This window comes from Triticum aestivum, chromosome 3A, assembly GCF_018294505.1.
Source record: "Triticum aestivum cultivar Chinese Spring chromosome 3A, IWGSC CS RefSeq v2.1, whole genome shotgun sequence".
Classification (NCBI taxonomy): Eukaryota; Viridiplantae; Streptophyta; class Magnoliopsida; order Poales; family Poaceae; genus Triticum; species Triticum aestivum.
The window spans coordinates 92,224,468-92,245,309 of NC_057800.1; positions in this window are offsets into that span (position 1 = coordinate 92,224,468).

A 20,842-nucleotide genomic window follows, 5' to 3' on the forward strand; every position below is an offset into this window, starting at 1 on the left:
CTACAGGTGTCTCCAAAGGTGAATGTTGGGTTGGCGTATTTCGAGATTAGGATTTGTCACTCCGATTGTCGGAGAGGTATCTCTGGGCCCTCTCGGTAATGCACATCACATAAGCCTTGCAAGCATTACAACTAATGAGTTAGTTGCAAGATGATGTATTACGAAACGAGTAAAGAGACTTCCCGGTAACGAGATTGAACTAGGTATTGAGATACCGACGATCGAATCTCGGGCAAGTAACATACCGATGACAAAGGGAACAACGTATGTTGTTATGCGGTCTGACCGATAAAGATCTTCGTAGAATATGTGGGAGCCAATATGAGCATCCAGGTTCCGCTATTGGTTATTGACCGGAGACGTGTCTCGGTCATGTCTACATTGTTCTCGAACCCGTAGGGTCCGCACGCTTAAGGTTTCGATGACAGTTATATTATGAGTTTATGAGTTTTGATGTACCGAAGTGAGTTCGGAGTCCCGGATGAGATCGGGGACATGACGAGGAGTCTCGAAATGGTCGAGACGTAAAGATCGATATATTGGACGACTATATTCGGACATCGGAAAGGTTCCGAGTGGTTCGGGTATTTTTCGGAGTACCGGGGAGTTACGGGAATACGAGAGAAGAAGTATATGGGCCTTATTGGGCTTTAGGGGAGAGGGAGAGGCAGGCCACTCCCCCCCAAGGCCTAGTCCGAATTGGACTAGGGGGAGGGGCTGCGCCCCCTCCTTCCTTCTCTTCCCTCTTCCCCTTCCTTGTCTCCTACTCCTACTACATGGAAGGACTCCTAGTTGGACTAGGAAAGCGGGAATCCTACTCCCGGTGGGAGTAGGACTCCCCTAGGGCGCGCCATAGAGAGGGCCGGCCCTCCCCTCCTCCACTCCTTTATATACGGGGGCAGGGGGCACCCCTAGACACACAATTTGATCCACGTGATCGTTTTCTTAGCCGTGTGCGGTGCCCCCTTCCACCATAATCCTCGATAATATTGTAGCGGTGCTTAGGCGAAGCCCTGCGACGGTAGAACATCAAGATCGTCACCACGCCGTCGTGCTGACAGAACTCTTCCCCGACACTTTGCTGGATCGGAGTCCGGGGATCATCATCGAGCTGAACATGCGCTAAAACTCGGAGGTGCCGTAGTTTCGGTGCTTGATCGGTCGGGCAGTGAAGATGTACGACTACATCAACCGCGTTGTGCGAACGCTTCCGCTGTCAGTCTACAAGGGTACGTAGATCACACTCTCCCCTCTCGTTGCTATGCATCACCATGATCTTGCGTGTGCGTAGGAATTTTTTTGAAATTACTACGTTCCCCAACACTAAACCCTATGCATAGGTTCATGGGCGAAACCCGCAAGTTTATCACCAAAACATACATCAAGTGAATCACGTGATATCCCATTGTCACCAGAGATACGCACGGCAAGACATACGTCAAGTGTTCTCAAATCTTTAAAGACTCAATCCGATAAGATAGCTTCAAAGGGGAAACTCAATTCATTACAAGAGAGTAGGCGGGGAAGAAACATCATAGGATCCAACTATAATAGCAAAGCTCGCAATACATCTAGATTGTATCATCTCAAGAACACGAGAGAGGGAGAGAGAGAGAGAGATCAAACACATAGCTACTGGTACATACCCTCAGCCCCGAGGGAGAACTACTCCCTCCTCGTCTTGGAGAGCACCGGGATGATGAAGATGGCCACCGGAGAAGGATTCCCCCTCCGGCAGGGTGCTAGAACGGGTCTAGATTGGTTTTCGGTGGCTACGGAGGCTTCTAGCGGCGAAACTCCCGATCTATTATGCTCACGGATGTTTTTAGGGTGTATGGAGATATATAGGTGGAAGAAGTACGTCAGGGGGCCCACGAGGGGCCCACGAGGGTGGAGGGCGCGCCCCCTGCCTCGTGGCCTCCTCGCAGGTCCCCCGACGTGCACTCCAAGTCTTCTGGGCTTCTTTCCTTCCAAAAATGAGTTTCGTGAAGTTTCTCCTTTTCTTCGAAACCCTAAAACAAGGTAAAAACAGAAACTGGCACTGGGCTCTGGGTTAATAGGTTAGTCCCAAAAATGAAATAAAAGTGTATAATAAAGCCCATAAACATTCAAAACAGGTAGATAATATAGCATGGAGCAATGAAAAATTATAGATACGTTGGAGACGTATCACATACCTCTGGGTTCACTTCATCCTCCAGCTATCATCTATATTGCGAGCAGAACCAAATTCTCGTGCATGCAGAAGCGCGAAGAAGGGCTTTTCTTTTTTGAGGATAACCGCATATTCCTTAACCAGAGAATGTTGTGTCTCCCACACATGCGCCAATATCCATCCGAACCAGCTACGCCACATTTTTTATATCTGTTTGCATAGGTCCCACCTGTCAGGAGGGGTGCAGAAATAAAAAGGAATCATAAAATGTCTCGCCACGGTGATTCGAAAGAGTGACCTCAACTAGCCAGTGGCGCATGTCACGCTAGAAGGTTGGGCACGTACACAGACATGTACCACTCCTCAGTCTACCCACGTAGCCTTTTCGTAGTCTACCTAGCCGTCTAATCAACTGCCTGCAGGCCACTTCTCCCATTTACTTCTCCATCGGGAACCGATTTTCCTCGACTTCTTAACCTCTCCTTCATCTTCATTTGCATCCAAACCCCACTGCATTCACGTTATTTTAACCTCTTCACGTACTCCTGGAGTAATTTTGAAGCCCCTTTAAATAATAATCTTCTTCAGTTAGACTGGCCATCTAATCCTAATTCTCCAAACCATAGCCCTCCGGTCCAGCGGTTCCAAATGGCGAAAGAGATCCAGATGCAGGTTTTTAGCGTCCAACATGTCCTCGTCGAAGGCTTGTTGAGCATAGTTGCCACTGTCACTGACCACCCAAGGGTTGTTTAGAAGTGGATCAACAATGTATCCATCTCCCTCCAAAAGGTAGAGATGAAGGTCAACGGTCTCGATGCAGAGTACACGAAGCATGCCACTGGGAAGATCCAACGCAATGCCGTCCTTTAGTTGTGCCTCGAAGATGATGTTTTGGTGTACCACATCATACACTCACCCTCCATACCAGGTGATCTCCAAGATTTCTTGTCTCGGGAGGACATATACTTCTGCGGGGCAGCCATTGAAGGGGACAAATAGAAGCTGGCGCTGTACAACCTTGATTTGAAAAACATCGCTGACTAACAAACCAGAATCAAAATTCATGTAGAAGATTGTGATAAACAGACACCATTCCTATTCACGTAGCAAATTTTGTGCTCAGTACAATTCTTCAGAAGGGTAAGGAGACGCTTGCATTCACTACAAAAAAAGACACATCCGTGACATTTTGGGCCAAACAATTTTTTCTGTCATGCTTATGACACTTCTATGACGATAATTGTGACAAAACCCAGTATCATCATAGGTGTGGTGGGCTCCTACTTCTATGACAAAAAATCATGACAGAAAATGGGCTTTTCGTGCTGGGCAGGCTAGAGACGCAGCTGCATGACATTCTTTTGGCCGTCCATGACGGAAAAACCATGGTAGAAGCGAGGGCAAGGAAAATATCAGGGAGTTCCCGGTTACGGTGGGTGGTCGGGGGCCGAGCGATGTGCGTTTCTCTCGTACACGTACACGCATGGGTGCGAGGCATTGGGCTCTCACTGAACCCGAGCGAGGCGTTCGCCTACTGAATCCGAGCGATTGCACTGCAGGCTACATGTTACTAAACCCGAGCGATCGATCGATTGCTGTTAACTGAACCTGATCGAGCGATTCCTTCACTACTGCTGCTAACTGAAGCCTATTGAACCTGCTGCCTCTTGATGAATAGTGAGCATTGTTGGAGGGTTGGATGAACAGCTCCCTGTGGGGGGGGGGGTGGATGTACAGGAGCCCGTGGCAGTAGAGGCTGTTCCCGCTGGATGAACACGACCCTGATCGATCGAGCCGGTTGGGGGGTGGATGAACATGACCTCGTGGAGGTCTAGAAGTACATGACCCTGTGGAGGGCTGGTGAAATAGTTGTCGGTGGAGGGATGGATGAACAATAGATCGTGGAAGGGTGGTTGAACAGGACCCCGTGGAGAGGGCTGGTTGAACAGTAGCTGGTGGAGAGGCAGTGGAGGCTGGATGAACAGGAGCCCATGGATGAATAGTCACAGGTGGAGGCTGGAGGAGGTCAACGGTGGATGAATAGTAGCCCATGGAGGCTGGAGGAGGTCTACGGTGGAGATGAAAAGTATCCCGTGGAGTCCCGTTTTGTGGTACGCCACACCCTCCTGATGAACAGACCCCCGTTTCGACCGTAGCACTCAAACACAAGTCTGATTCCTCTGTTTTGTGGTACGCCACACCCCTCCCGATCAACAGACCCCTGTTGCGACCGTAGGAGGTCCAAGAGAAGTCCGTTTCCTCTGTTTTGTAGTACGCCAGACCCCTCCCGATGAACAGGATCCCGTTTCGACCGTGGTCGGTGGAACACAAGGCCGTTTCCTCTGTTCTGCGGTATGCCAGGCCTCGTTTCCATCGGCTGTTCCATCCAAGCCGGTTGGCCCCCTATGAACACAACGTATTCCGTTGACTCCCGATGAACACAACGCATTCCGTTGCCTCCCGTTGAACATGACGACGACACCATTCTGACCCAGCCATGTACACGAGCCCTGGCCATACGTATGCGCGAGTAGGCGTTCGAGACCCCGCCCGTATGTATGTACGTGGCCGTATTTACTTTCTTGCACCATGGCTGCTATACATATGTGTACACAATATTAACGGGACTGCGTGACATACTCTCAATGAAAGCACCAATGTCGGTGTCAAAACTGGTGGATCTCGGGTAGGGGTTCCTGAACTGTGCGTCTGAGGTTGATGGTAACAGGAGACAGGGAGCACAATGTTTACCCAGGTTCAGGCCCTCTCGATGGAGGTAAAACCCTACGTCCTGCTAGACTAATATTGATGACTATGGGGGTTACAAGGGTTGCTCTACCACGAGATCGTAATGGCTAAAACCCTAGAAGTCTAGCCTATCTGATTATGATTATCCTTGTCTATACAGACTAAACCCTCCAGTTTATATAGACAATGGAGGGGACTAGGGTTATACAAAGTCGGTTACATAGACATGAAATAGTATATCCGGGCGCCTGGCTTGCCGTCCACGCAACAAAGAGTCCTATCCGGACATGGGAGAAAGTCTTCCATCTTGTATCTTCACGGCCCAATAGTCCGGCCCATGTCCAACAGGCCAGACGCGCGAGGACCCCTTAGTCTAGGACTCCCTCAATAGCCCCTGAACCAGGCTTCAATGACGAGGTGCCCGGCGCGTAAACGGTCTTCGGCATTGCAAGGCGGGTTCCTGCTCTGGATACTCCGACACAGTTTCTGAACATAAAGATCGTGTCTGGATCTGCAAAACAAGTTCCACATGCCACTGTAGAGAATATAATATTTCACGAGTCCAATCTGCTGACAATCTTTTTGTGACGTGATATCATGTCACCACCTGGTTATTATGTCGAACCGTTTTTTTGCTCGCCGTTCCACGTTCCAAGACGCGGTTTTATTGGCATGTCTTGTCGAAGCAGAGATCGTGTCCCCTTATTGCGGGATCCTCATCAACACATGTGTGGGTATTCCAACCATCCGGTTGGCATGATTCCTCATGAATAGGCAGGTTTCAAGGTTGAGGGGGAGGTGTTTGATATTTATTGCCTTTATAAAGGGACTAGGGCCCGTCTGGCTTCTTTACGCCAACCCTTTCCTCATCCTCTCCAACCTCGAGCTCCAGCGCCCAAGGTTTTGATTGTTTCAAGCTTCCCAGTCATAGCCAGCCCCAGTCCTCAAGGTCGATGGCTGCCCTCCTCCGTCACAGAGGTGGACATTGCGAAGCTCTGAGCGGCCAGATATCTGACCGCGGAAATCCCCCACAGGCTTCCTGCTCAAGGGAAGGTTATTCCTACTCCCTGATCCAGCAAGAGGGTCGTATTCATCTCCCACTTCCTCCGAGGGCTAGGGTTCGCCCTACACCCCTTTATTCGAGGGCTTATGTTCTATTACGGGCTAGATTTCCACGATATAACTCCAGACTCATTCCTTCACATCTCGGCGTTCATCATCACATGCGAAGCTTTCCTCCGTATTCCCCCACACTTCGGCTTATGGCGTAAGACCTTTAATGTGAAGCCGAAGGTAGTTGATGGAGGACGGGCAGAGTGCGGTGGTGTTGCAATGGGTAAACTTATCAATGCTCCCTGGCTAAAAGGATCCTTCACAGAATCTTCTGACTTATGGCAGAAGGAGTGGTTTTATATCACTCAACCCCGTGGCACCAAGTGGGCAGCTACACCTACATTCCGGTCTGGCCCTCCAATTTAGCTCACATCATGGGTCAATAAGGGGTTGGACTGGGGATCAGTCGATGAAGTGCAAACTCTTCAGAGCCGCATCCGGAGTCTCCTTGAAAGGGACACCGAACTCATCGACGTGATTCAAGTAATGCAATTCCGCCGGGTCCTCCCGTGCCAAAGATGGCCCCTCCGCATGTGGGAGTTTAATCTAGAAGGACCACGAACCCTTCCGCACTTCTTTGGTTATTTTTAGGGAAACGAATGAATGTGGAAGTTATTTTTCGAGAAACGAAAACAGTGGCCAGACACTACATAGGACATCGGCCTTGACAGCAACCATCTGAATACCTCGGTAAGCACTCGATTCTCGAACACAGTTTAGATACACATCTCATAATAAGATGCTAAGAAAACCATCTTCTTCCAGGGATGGATAAGGAAGGCGGAGCGAATCAGGTGTTCGACTCCTCTTCCCGAAGACTCAGCTAGTCCCATACTAGCAAGGATGCTGGTCCAGGCGCCATACTAGGTGCCGGTGGAGGAGGAGAATGAGAAGAGCGGGGGAGCCAAAGGCGGCCTCCATCCTGGAGGCAAACCACACACTATGTCCGGGGAGACTAGGGCTCCCTCTTCCGAAGACAAAAGGGAAGGAGAAGCTGACATCCCTTCTTTCCATGGTAAGAAAAGGGCTGCCTCCGAGAGTTGGGAGGTAAGGGCTCCTAAGCGGGGCAAAACGCCCCTGTCGGGTGGTTCAGGCTCGGAAGGTGTTGTTGTCGCACAATCTCTTCGTAAGGACAAGCCTCCAGCTAAATTGTAAGTGAACAAAGATATTTTAAACATACCCCGTTCCTTTTCTCTTTACAAAGGTAACATCTAGAATGTGCGTTTTGTAGTTCGGCACACAGTCTTCCTCAAGAACCCTCCTCCTCAGGGGACCTTTTACCCGAGATGATGGAAAGCGAAATGCCTCCACAAGCTTACTCGCCCAACAGGGCTGATGACGCCGTGGTGTCGTCCCGGAGGGTCTCTCTCGATTGGGGGATAATAGAGCCAGCACCCCAAGGTCAAACTTCGGTCGCTCACAGTCCGAAGTGTGCGGTCCCCACCAGGGTTTACAATAAAGGCTTCGGACTATCCGTTTTACAGCCGGATACGACTCTAGGGTCGAGTAAACCTACCCTGTCGAAGGGAGTCTGTACTGCCACAGCTGCTTCCAAGAATCCGGATGCACCGGGTACACTGACAGACATGTTACGATGTTCATCAATCTCAGATGATCATCGTACCTTGATGGGTATGGTGGTCGAGAGGATTCTGTCCATGAAAAGCGGATTGAATGAAGCCTTCATGAGCCTACTGAGAGGCTTTGAGGTATGTAATGTTCGATTGTGCTTTATACGCAAAAATGCACCTGTGTATAGATAGTAGCCCCTAAGACTCTGGTTGGCGCCCAAAGGTAGGCAATCAGAGGATCAAAAGAGATGTCCTCAGGTAATAATCTAATGACTCGAAACACAGGCTGGTACCGCCATGACCACTACACACACTACGGAGGTTGCATGTCTAGAGCATAAGCTTGGCAGATAATGACATCACGCTTATTAACAGACAAATAGACGAGGTGCAAGGTATGTGTTAGAATATGTATAGTAACACAGGCACGAAGCTAGAATTATGTTCTGAGACGTGCGTATCTGCATATGGTGCTGCCGTGGTTGAGACTCTTCGGGCTGAACTTGCCCGAGCCAAGGAGCAAGCCCAGATGAGTAATGTGGCTGCCGAGAAGGAAGCTGATGAGTTAGAAGCCGGACAGGACACACAACGCCAGTGTGAAGAGAGAATGTTCAATGGTGCGTGAGCTGAAGGAAGCCACTGTCCGGTGCGAATTCCTCGAGAAGGATAACAAGGCCAAAGTAGATGATCTTGACAAGGCATTCCAAGAGGCAAGAGAAGCACGCTCCTAGTCTAGAGCGGTTCAGGAAGAGATCCGGCAAGGTGGGGAGATAGTGGCCGGTAATCCTTTCTTATTGCAGACTAAGTTTGGCGATCCAAAGTATGCCCCACTTATTCAGATGTGGAGCTCCGCAGGCGCCTTTTTGGACTTGCCGAAGAGTGCCTCCGATGCGGCGTTGTTTTACAAAGCGCGGGAAGGGCATGCAACGGAGAAGCTTTTTTGGTCACAATTTGGCACACCAAAGCGCCCACTGTTACTGAACAAAAAGATGGCCCAGTGGGCCGAGCTCCACAAGATATCCAGCTCTGCCATGAAGGACATCATAGTTCGATTGTGGCCAAGCGAGACAATTCCGAAGAATTATTTCGGTTTGGTACAGCGACTAGGTGATGCAGTGCTGCGTATCGAAGCTGTGAAGCAGTCCACATGCATTGAAGGTGCACGGATGGCCTTTTCCCGTGTGAAGACTTACTGGGCGAAGATGAAGGCCACCGATGTTGCAGTGAAAAGTCCACCCGAGGGCAAGGAGCATCATACGCCAGAGTATTATTTTGAGGATGCCTTAGAGGGTGCCCGCTTGATACAGGGTCAGTGCTCGAAAGAGATGGTGTTCGAGTGAAATGTATTGAGATTGTAAAAAATATATTATTATAATTTAAGATTATGCCTAGAAGTTGTGGCTCCTCCTGTGCGGCCGTTTTTGTATAATCTGAAAGTTTTCCAGTCGTCGGCTTCAGCCCCCTCGCATAAAATATGGGGGTGTTCGAAAAAGCACTTGATCACTCTTGATCCAATGTCTTGGTCCGTGAAGGAGGTGTCAATGTGGCGAACTAGGCAATCGGACTATAGGGCTTTAGTACTTTCACTTAGCCATAGGAGTTTGATGGTGGGTCTATGATATAGCCTCTAGTAAGTATGCAGTCATCCGAATACGGTGTGTTACATGAGTGACCAGAAAAACGGTCCTTCATGCAATACGGGAGGAATCGCGAAAGATTCTAATAATTCATTGAGTGGTTGACCAGCTCTCGCCGCATCATGATAGTCAGTTTTTGGCTTTCTCTACTGCGGTGCTCATCCGGATAAACCGGGACACAGTTGTAGTAGTTCTCCCTTTACCGCCCTAGCCGATATAGCAGAACGCAAGGTAGTAAGCACAGGAGCCGGGCAACCCAACTATTGACCAAAGACATGATTCAGAGCTGATGCATATAAGGCCAAACTCGCGACGCCGAAGTGTGCTATAAAGCTATTCGGACTTGTCGACAATTCATTTGTTTCCATATCGAGCCCCTGGCAACCCGTGACAAGGTGCGAGTGTGAAACAACTGGAGAAATTCAGCTTTTATTTTTTTAGGAAAAAGCAAATATTGGTCATGGGTTATGTCCACAGGGATCTGATCGATATGTCAATTGCCATTTTTCAAATAATAATGCCGCGACCCTGGCTATTTGACATGCCGGTGGTCGAAGGCTGAGGGAGAAGGCACGTTACAGGCTCAAAAATAGAGAGTGCGGTCTACACAATTATTTGGACCTCCCGTCGCACGTCTGCGCTGCCTTGCCTCGGTTAAAGGATTCCTTTAACAGGAACAACCTTGGGGTAAGTGTATGAAGCCGAACTCCGAAAGAGTCTGTGAGGTGACCAATATTTTGCGTCACCTGCGATAAGATAAAATAAATAGTTAGAAATGAAAAAGGAGGAAATGGGAGTGCTTTTAGGCTTGCCCGTATTATGCCTCCGTCAATGGCCTGGGTATTTTGAGTGCATAATTATGCATGCACGGTACAAACTTCGCGTGATTGTGAGGCGAATGATGGAGGCTGAACTGCTAATCCTACTCCGGGACAGATCGGTTCCATTTAATGGAGACTGGCGGCTTAATGGCCGATGAATTGTGCGGCTTGACGAGGCAACTTTGTGCTTCGGCTGTAATGGTCGTAGTACAATCCCCTGTACGGAAGGAGTGATGGGTATGACTGATTTTTGGGGGAATCCGCTCTATGGCGTATGTGTCCCGTAGTGCACGCATGTGCTCCCCTATGGGGGTGTGTGTCGCATATACCATATTTACGGTTTGTATTTCGAGGGGGAATTGCTTCTGAATCCCGGTATTCGGCCGGCGAGTCTCTTTGTCATCGCTGTCACTATGCGGCCCCTTCCCCTTATGTTCGGCTTTTAATTTGCCGGCTTGTTTGAAGACCCAACATCTTCTATTGGTGTGAGTAGCTAGTTTTTCGGGGGTGCCATGAACCTGGCATGGCCGATCCAATATCGTATCGAGGTTGGATGGTCCCTCTCTATTTGCCTTGGATGGCTTTTTCCATTGACCAGGCTTGGAGCCGCTAAATCCGGTGTTAACTGTTGTGTCTTGTGGTATTTCATCATTATTATGATGCTTGTATTTATTGCGTCATGGCTTTCCGTTGCCGTCTCGGACTTCGGAAGTGCCTGGGTCACTGGCGCCATTGCTCCTATGATCGAGCCAGCTGTCTTCTCCCGCGCAAAAGTGGGTCATAAGAGCAGTAAGGGCTGTCATGGATTTTGGTTTTTCCTGACCGAGGTGGCGAGCGAGCCATTCATCCCGAACGCTGTGTTTGAAGGCCGTGAGGGCTTCGACAATCGAACAATCGACAATTTGGTTCTTTTTAATTAAGAACCTAGTCCAGAGCTTTCTGGCTGACTCTCCGGGCTGCTGTATGATGTGACTTAAGTCATCGGCGTCTGGTGGCCGTACATATGTGCCTTGGAAGTTATCGCGAAAGGCGTCTTCCAGGTCTTCCCAGCTGCCAACAGAGTTCTATGGAAGGCTGTTTAACTAGTGCCAAGCTGGTCCTTTTAGTTTTAGTGGTAGGTATTTAATGGCATGAAGGTCATCGCCGCGGGCCATGTGGATATGGAGAAGATAGTCCTCAATCCATACCATGGGATCTGTTGTTCCATCGTATGATTCGATATTCATGGGTTTAAACCCTTCTGGGAATTCGTGGTCCATTACTTCGTCAGTGAAGCAAAGTGGGTGAGCGGCGCCTCTATATCGGGCCACGTCGCGACGTAGCTCGGATGGAGTCCATCTGCGGTTCTTGGCCCGGGCGTGAGAATTACTATTGCATTAGGCAAGATAGCCGTTATCGCGTGTCTGGGCACGTCCCCGTGATCCATAGATCGACCTGTTCTAATCTGCTCTACTGTTCAAGTCTAGCTATAGGTCGTATGTGTGTCCTCGAGCTGTTTTATCTCTGCCTTGACGGTGAGGTAGGGCAGCCTGGTGTTTGGCTTGAGTTGCCGCTTTATCCCGACCACGTGTTGGTCGGTAAGCCGCATTGCGCGATGGTGGTATGGGCTCCAACTCCTCGTCCTCGAACTGAGGTAGCAATTTATGCTTCGGGTAGCTTTTGGCTGGGCGCTTGAGGCCGTATTTCTCGGCTGCCAGGATGTCAGTCCATCTATCATTGAGCAGATCTTGATCAGCTTGAAGCTGCTGTTGTTTCTTTTTCAGGCTCCTTGCGGTGGGTATTAGCTAACGCTTGAAGCGCTCCTGCTCGAGAGGTTCCTCAGGCACGATAAAATCCTCGGTACCGAGGCTCACCTAGTCCTCAGAGAGTGGAAGATAATTACTGTCCTGTGAGTCTTCATGCGTGGCCTGTTCATTAGGGCTAACTTGCCCATCTTCCCGTTCATCTTGTTCGGAAGTCGCCTCAACGGGGTCTTTGTTGTCTTCGGCACCATCCAGAGTGTTATCTTCTCCTGTGCCGGTGTTGCTGCCTTTGCTGCAGCGTGACCTAGAGCGGTGCCACTGACGCTGGCGCTTTGGTTGTATCTCGGGAGGTTTATCCTCAACTGGATCTTCCTTGTCATCGCCGCTATTCTCTTTTGGTGCATCCACCATGCATACATCATATGAGGAAGTGGCCGCACAGCGTCTTGTAAACGATGTGTTTTGGGCTTCCTCTTCTCCGGCATCGTTGTCCATACCGTCGATGTCGTCAGAGCCGTAATCGAGCATGTCAGTTAAATCTTCGACAGTGGCTATTAAGTGGGAGGGGGTGGGAAGCGAAATTCGTCATCAGCCTCCAGTTCGAACAGGATATAATTCGGTCGTGAGTCCCCGCTAAGGAGAGTGTTTTCAATGATGGACACCCGGTCAAGCTCGTCGTGCGCGGACGCACATGCTTTGGAACCTGTGGCCGACAACGTGTCCGATGTTTTGGCAACATAGACCTCACTTAAGGTTGGGTCTGTGTGTGGCCCCAACGCCGCTGAGTCTGCAGCCTCCGTGGCGGGGTTGAGCCCCCCTTCCTCGGATGCCGTGACCTGCTCCGGATCTAAGGCTGGAGTAGTTGCAGGTTCTATCTCCTGGGTGTAGTTCGATGACAGGTTTAAGCCATGTTCATCGTGGTGACAGGGAGCGGCTACTACCGCGGTCTCGAATCCATCAAAGATCAAGCCTCCGCGGATTTCCGTGACGTAGTTCAAGCTTCCAAATCTGACCTGATGGCCAGGGGTGTAGCTATCGATCTGCTCTAGATGGCCAAGCGAGTTGGCCCACACTGCGAAGCCTCCAAACACGAAGATCTGTTCGGGGAGGAAGGTTTCTCCCTGGACAATGTTGTTGTGGATGATTGACGGAGCCATTGAACCTCTTCGCGGTGACACAGCGGAACTCTCAATGAAAGCACCAATGTCGGTGTCAAAACCGGCGGATCTCGGGTAGGGGTTCCTGAACTGTGCGTCTGAGGTTGATGGTAACAGGAGACAGGGAGCACAATGTTTACCCAGGTTCAGGCCCTCTCAATGGAGGTAAAACCCTATGTCCTGCTAGATTAATATTGATGAGTATGGGGGTTACAAGAGTTGATCTACCACGAGATCGTAATGGCTAAACCCCTAGAAGTCTAGCCTATCAGATTATGATTATCCTTGTCTCTACAGACTAAACCCTCCAGTTTATATAGACACCGGAGGGGACTAGGGTTATACAAAGTCGGTTACATAGAAAGGAAATAGTATATCCGGCCGCCTGACTTGCCGTCCACGCAAAGAAGAGTCCTATGTGGACACGGGAGCAAGTCTTCCATCTTGTATCTTCACGGCCCAATAGTCCGGCCCATGTCCAACAGGCCGGACACCCGAGGACTCCTTAGTCCAGGACTCCCTCACCGACCAATCGACCAGTATGTACGTACACGTTCGCGACCAGAATGACAACATTACGTATGCTTCGACCAGGTGGGTTTCGACTTTTAGGCACTTCCTTGCGTGCGAAGATGTAGCTGGTGGGTCCTAGTAGTCAGGGGGCGAATAATTTTTTTTGCCCGTAATATGGACGCACTTCCTTGCGTGCAAAGATGTAGCTGGTGGGTCCCAGCAGTCAAGGGGGAAACGTTTTTTTCCTGAAATATGGTTGCCCATCCGGTGGCTCTCTGCTGTCAGGTGGAGGAATCATTATTTTGCGCATAATAAGGAGGCACTTCCTTGCTACGGCCGTGGACCAAGTTGTCAGCCTCTCCATGTACAGTACTCTTCCGATGGAAGTCGTTCCTTGACAACATTGACTATGCCGTGCCGAGAGCAACAAGGCGGTGGACGACGGCGAGGCCTAGGAAGGGGACGAAGCGGCAGTGGATGCCCACGCGGAGAGGAGTACGAGGGTTCACTGGTTCAGCTTCGGTGTGAGGCTGTGATGACCCACAAGTATAGGGGATCTATCATAGTCCTTTCGGTAAGTAAGAGTGTGGAACCCAACGAGGAGCAGAAGGAAATGATAAGCGGTTTTCAGCAAGGTATTCTCTGCAAGTACTGAAATAAGTAGTAACAGATAGTTTTGTGATAAGATAATTTGTAACGAGCAACAACTAAAGTAAATAAAGTGCGGCAAGGGGGCCCAATCCTTTTGGTAGCAAAGGATAAGCCTGGACAAACTATTATATAAGGAAAAGCGCTCCCGAGGACACATGGGAATATCGTCAAGCTAGGTTTCATCACGCTCATATGATTTGCGTTCGGTACTTTGATAATTTGGTATGTGGGTGGACCGGTGCTTGGGTGTTGTTCTTACTTGAACAAGCATCCCACTTATGATTAACCTCTATTGCAAGCATCCTCAACTACAACAAAAGTATTAAGGTAAACCTAACCATAGCATGAAACATATGGATCCAAATCAGCCCCTTACGAAGCAACGCATAAACTAGGGTTTAAGCTTCTGTCACTCTAGCAACCCATCATCTACTTATTACTTCCCAATGCCTTCCTCTAGGCCCAAATAATGGTGAAGTGTTATGTAGTCGACGTTCACATAACACCACTAGAGGCTAGACAACATACATCTCATCAAAATATCGAACGAATACCAAACTCACATGACTACTAGTAGCAAGACTTCTCCCTTGTCCTCAGGAACAAACGTAACTACTCAGAAAGCATATTCATATTCATAATCAGAGGGGTAATAATATGCATAAAGGATCTGAACATATGGTCTTCCACCAATTAAACCAACTAGCATCAACTACAAGGAGTAATTAACACTACTAGCAACCTAGCTACTAGCACCAATCCCGGACTTGGAGACAAGAATTGGATACAAGAGATGAACTAGGGTTTTGAGATGAGATGGTGCTGATGAAGATGTTGATTGAGATTTCCCTCTTCCGATGAGAGGAGCGTTGGTGATGACGATGGCGATGATTTCTCCCTCCGGGAGGGAAATTACCCCGGTAGAACAGCTCTGTCGGAGCTCTAGATTGGATCCGCCAAGGTTCCGCCTCGTGGCGGCGGAGTTTCCTCCCGAAAGGTTGCTTCTTATTTTTTTCTCGACGAAAGACTTCATATAGGGTAAGATGGTCATCGGAGAGCCACCAGGGGGCCCACGAGGTAGGGGGCGCGCCCTAGGAGGGGGGGGGGGCGCCCCCCACCCTCATGGCAAGGGTGTGGGCCCCCTGGTCTTCATCTTTGTCGAGGATTTTTCATTATTTATTATAAGGTATTCCGTGGAGTTTCAAGACTTTTGGAGTTGTGCAGAATAGGTCTCTAATATGTGCTCCTTTTCCAGCCCAGAATTCCAGCTGCCGGCATTCTCCCACCTTATGTAAACCTTGTCAAATAAGAGAGAATAGCCATAAATACTGTGACGTAATGTGAAATAACAGCCCATAATGCAATAAATATCGATATAAAAGCATGATGCAAAATGGACGTATCAACTCCCCCAAGCTTAGACCTCGCTTTTCCTCAAGCGAAAGCTGGTAACAATAAATATGTCCCCATGTTTAGAGGTAGAGGCGTCAATAAAAATAAAATACGGACATGAGGGCATCATGATTATTCTCATAACAACAACATACATAGATATTGTCATATGATTACTTATGTTCAAGTGATGATCTATTCACAATGCAAAAGTATGAATCAGAAACCTTATTGAGAAGCAACAAACTATAACCTCAGTCATTGAAGCAATTGCAATTTATCATAACATCAGAAAGATTCTATGTCAGAGCTAAAAAGCAAGTCCACATACTCAACTATCATCTAGTCCTTCATAATTGCTAACACTCGCGCAATACTTGTGGTTACGGAGTTTTAATCGGACACAGAGAAAGATAGGGGCTTATAGTTTCGCCCCACAACCTTTTACCTCAAGAGTAATGTCAACAATAATAACTCATGCCCTCCTACATCCAATTAGATATATCTATCAGGATCTTTCCAACATACTATGCTTGCCAAAGGATAAAATGAAAAAGGGAGAGGTGAAGATCACCATGAAACTTGCATAAGGTAGAAGATAATAATAAAAGATAGGCCCTTCGCAGAGGGAAGCAGAGGTTGCCATGCGCTTTTATGGTTGGATGCACAAAATCTTAATGCGAAAGAACGTCACTTTATATTGCCCCTTGTGATATGAACCTTTATTATGCAGTCCGTCGCTTTTATTATTTCCACATCACAAGATCGTATAAAGCTTATTTATCCCACACCAATCAATCATACATATTTAGAGAGCAATTTCTATTGCTTTGCACCGATGACAACTTACTTGAATGATCTTATTCAATCCATAGGTAGATATGGTGGACTCTTATGGCAAGACTGGTTTAAGGGTATTTGGAAGCACAAGTAGTATCTCTACTTGGTGCAATGAATTTGGCTAGCATGAGGTGGAAAGGCAAGCTCAACATGTTGGATGATCCATGACAACATACTTTATCTCAGATACAAGAAAACATAACCCATTACGTTGTCTTCCTTGTCCAACATCAACTCTTTAGCATGTCATATTTTGATGAGTGCTCCCAATCATAAAATATGTCAATAATAGTATACTTATATGTGAAACCTCTCTTTCCTTATTACTTCCTATTAATTGCAACGATGACCAAAGCTATGTCTGCCAACTCCCAACAACTTTTAATCATCACACTCTTTCTATGTGAAGTCATTACTATCAATAAGATCAATATGAACTTTTGTTTCTTCTTATTCTTTTTCTCTTTTCTTTTATTCACCCAAGATCATAGCAAGAAAATCAAGCCCTTGACTCAACACTAATCTTTATTATATAGCTCACGGACTCGATTACATAGAGAGCATAAAGCAAAACTTAAAACTAGATCATGCCATAAACTTTATTCTACTAGATTAAAATACTACTAACAGGATCAAACTAAAGAAAACGGTAAAGATAAGAGTTGTGATTGTGATACGATACCGGGGCACCTCCCCCAAGCTTGGCAGTTGCCAAGGGGAGTGCCCATACCCATGTTGGTGAAATATTCTTGGCGATGATTCCTCTCAGGATACAATTCTCCTCCTCGAGCTTCTTGACTTGCTGCTTGAGGTCCATTGTTTCCTTACGAAACTTTCCTGTGATGGCTAAAGCTCCTTGCACCCAAGGGTGTTTTATAGCTGCGGGAGAACAAGTGACACTCCTCTTCATATTTCCATAAGAAAGAAATCTAACATTGGAAGGGATAACTGAGTTTGGAATAGCTGAGCTCTGTAGTTCCCCCATCGTGAACCCAGCTCGGAAGCGAGAGGTGACTTCTTGATCCTCCATGGCATCTACCCTCATTAAGTCAGTCTCCATCTCCTCCTCCGTTGCTAGCTCAAAGTGGTCAGAGTCGCTGTTTGCCCTTGGTTCCGGTGCCAGATTAGATACCCGGCTCTCCCCGACTGACTCTTGAGAAGACATCTTGCTCTAATCTGCAGCAGCAACAGCTCGAAACAGAAATAGAGGATATTTGCGTGATACGGGAGTCAAAACCTTTGGGAGAATATATAGTGAATTTTTACCGACCAAAATACGTGTCATGTACGAAAACGGAGTCCGGAGGGCACACGAGGAGCTCACGAGGTAGGGGGGCGCGCCCTCCACCCTCGTGGGGCCCTCGTGTCCTTACCTGACTGCTACTTAATTTTCTATTTTTCTAAATATTCCAAAACGGAGAAATATTGCCTTAAAAATTGTTTTGGAGTCGGTTTACTTACCGTACCACATACCGATTCCTTTTCGGAGTCTGAAACGTTCTGGAAAGTGTCCCTTATGTATTCCTCCGGGGTTACGGTTTCAATAATATTGGTTTCAATATTTATGGGATTACCTGAGATATAATGTTTGATTCCTTGACCGTTTACCACCTTCGGATATGTGCCTTCGAAGTTGTTGATTTTTATGGCACCAGAACAATAGACCTCCTCGATAACATAGGGGCCTTCCCATTTAGAGAGAAGTTTTCCTGCAAAAAATCTTAAACGAGAGTTGTATAGCAATACATAATCACCTACATTAAACTCACGCTTTTGTATCCTTTTGGCATGCCATCTTTTAACCTTTTCTTTAAACAACTTGGTATTTTCATAAGCTTGGGTTCTCCATTCATCAAGAGAGCTAATATAAAATAACCTCTTTTCATCGGCAAGTTTAAAATCATAGTTGAGCTCTTTAATAGCCCAATATGCCTTGTGTTCTAGTTCGAGAGGTAAGTGACATGCTTTTCCATATACCATTTTATACGGAGACATACCCATAGGATTTTTATATGCAATTCTATAGGCCCATAATGCATCATCAAGTTTCTTGGACCAATTATTTCTAGACCTATTGACAGTCTTTTGCAAAATTAATTTGAGTTCTCTATTACTCAATTCTACTTGACCACTAGACTGTGGGTGATACAGAGATGCAATTCTATGATTGACGTCATATTTAGCAAGCATTTTACGGAAAGCACCATGAATAAAATGTGAACCACCATCAGTCATTAAATATCTAGGGACTCCAAACCTCGGAAAAATAACTTCTTTAAGAATTTTAATAGAAGTGTTATGATCAGCACTACTAGTTGGAATAGCTTCTAACCACTTAGTAACGTACTCAACAACAACTAAAATATGTGTATATCCATTAGAGGCAGGAAAAGGTCCCATATAATCAAAGTCCCAAACATCAAACAGTTCAATAACAAGTGAATAGTTCATAGTCATTTCTTGACGTCTACTAATATTACCAATTCTTTGACATTCATCACAAGATAGGACAAACTTACGGGCATCCTTGAAGAGAGTAGGCCAATAAAAAATAGATTGCAATACCTTATGTGCAGTTCTATCTCCCACGTGATGTCTGATGTCTACTACACAACCTTCTTCTTGTAGACGTTGTTGGGCCTCCAAGTGCAGAGGTTTGTAGGACAATAGCAAATTTCCCTCAAGTGGATGACCTAAGGTTTATCAATCCGTAGGAGGCGTAGGATGAAGACGGTCTCTCTCAAGCAACCATGCAACCAAATAACAAAGAGTCTCTTGTGTCCCCAACACACCCAATACAATGGTAAATTGTATAGGTGCACTAGTTCAGCGAAGAGATGGTGATACAAGTGGTATATGGATGATAGATATGAGAATTTGTAATCTGAAATTATAAAAACAGCAAGGTAACTAATGATAAAAGTGAGCGTAAACGGTATTGCAATGATATGAAATAAGGCCTAGGGTTCATACTTTCGCTAGTGTAAGTTCCCTCAACAATACTACCATAATTGTATCACATAACTATCCCTCAACATGCAACAAAGAGTCACTCCAAAGTCACTAATAGTGGAGAACGAACGAAGAGATTATGGTAGGGTACGAAACCACCTCAAAGTTATTCTTTCCAATCAATCCATTGGGCTATTCCTATAAGTGTCACAAACAGCCCTAGAGTTCGTACTCGAATAACACCTTAAGACACAAATCAACCAAAACCCTAATGTCACCTAGATACTCCAATGTCTCCTCAAGTATCCGTGGTTATGATTATACGATATGCGTCATACAATCTCAGATTCATCTATTCAACCAACACAAAGGACCTCAAAGAGTGCCCCAAAGTTTCTACCGAAGAATCACGATGAAAACATGTGCCAACCCCTATTCATAGGTTCATGGGCGGAACCCGCAATATGATCACCAAAACATACATCAAGTGAATCACGTGATATCCCATTGTCACCACAGATATCCACGGCAAGACATACATCAAGTGTTCTCAAATATTTAAAGACTCAATCCGATAAGATTACTTCAAAGGGGAAACTCGATTCATTACAAGAGATAAGAGGGGGGAGGAGAAACATAAGATCCAACTACAATAGCAAAGCTCACGATACATCAAGATCGTGCCAAATCAAGAACACGAGAGAGAGAGAGAGAGAGAGATCAATCACATAGCTACTGGTACATACCCTCTGCCCCGAGGGAGAACTACTCCCTCCTCGTCATGGAGAGCACCGGGATGATGAAGATGGCCATTGGAGAAGGATTCCCCCCTCCGGTAGGGTGCCAGAACGGGTCTAGATTGGTTTTCGGTGGCTACGGAGGCTTCTGGCGGCGGAACTCCCGATCTTCCAGAACACACAATAGATCGGGAGTTCCACCGCCAGAAGCCTCCGTAGCCACCGAAAACCAATCTAGACCCGTTCTGGCACCCTATCGGAGGGGGGAATCCTTCTCCAATGGCCATCTTCATCATCTCGGTGCTCTCCATGACGAGGAGGGAGTAGTTCTCCCTCGGGGCAGAGGGTATGTACCAGTAGCTATGTGTTTGATCTCTCTCTCTCTCTCTCTCGTGTTCTTGATTTGGCACGATCTTGATGTATCGTGAGCTTTGCTATTGTAGTTGGATCTTATGTTTCTCCTCCCCCCTCTTATCTCTTGTAATGAATCGAGTTTCCCCTTTGAAGTAATCTTATCGGATTGAGTCTTTAAAGATTTGAGAACACTTGATGTATGTCTTGCCGTGGATATCTGTGGTGACAATGGGATATCACGTGATTCACTTGATGTATGTTTTGGTGATCAACTTGCGGGTTCCGCCCATGAACCTATGCATAGGGGTTGGCACACGTTTTCGTCGTGATTCTCCGGTAGAACTTTGGGGCACTCTTTGAGGTCCTTTGTGTTGGTTGAATAGATGAATCTGAGATTGTGTGATGCATATCGTATAATCATACCCACGGATACTTGAGGTGACATTGGAGTATCTAGGT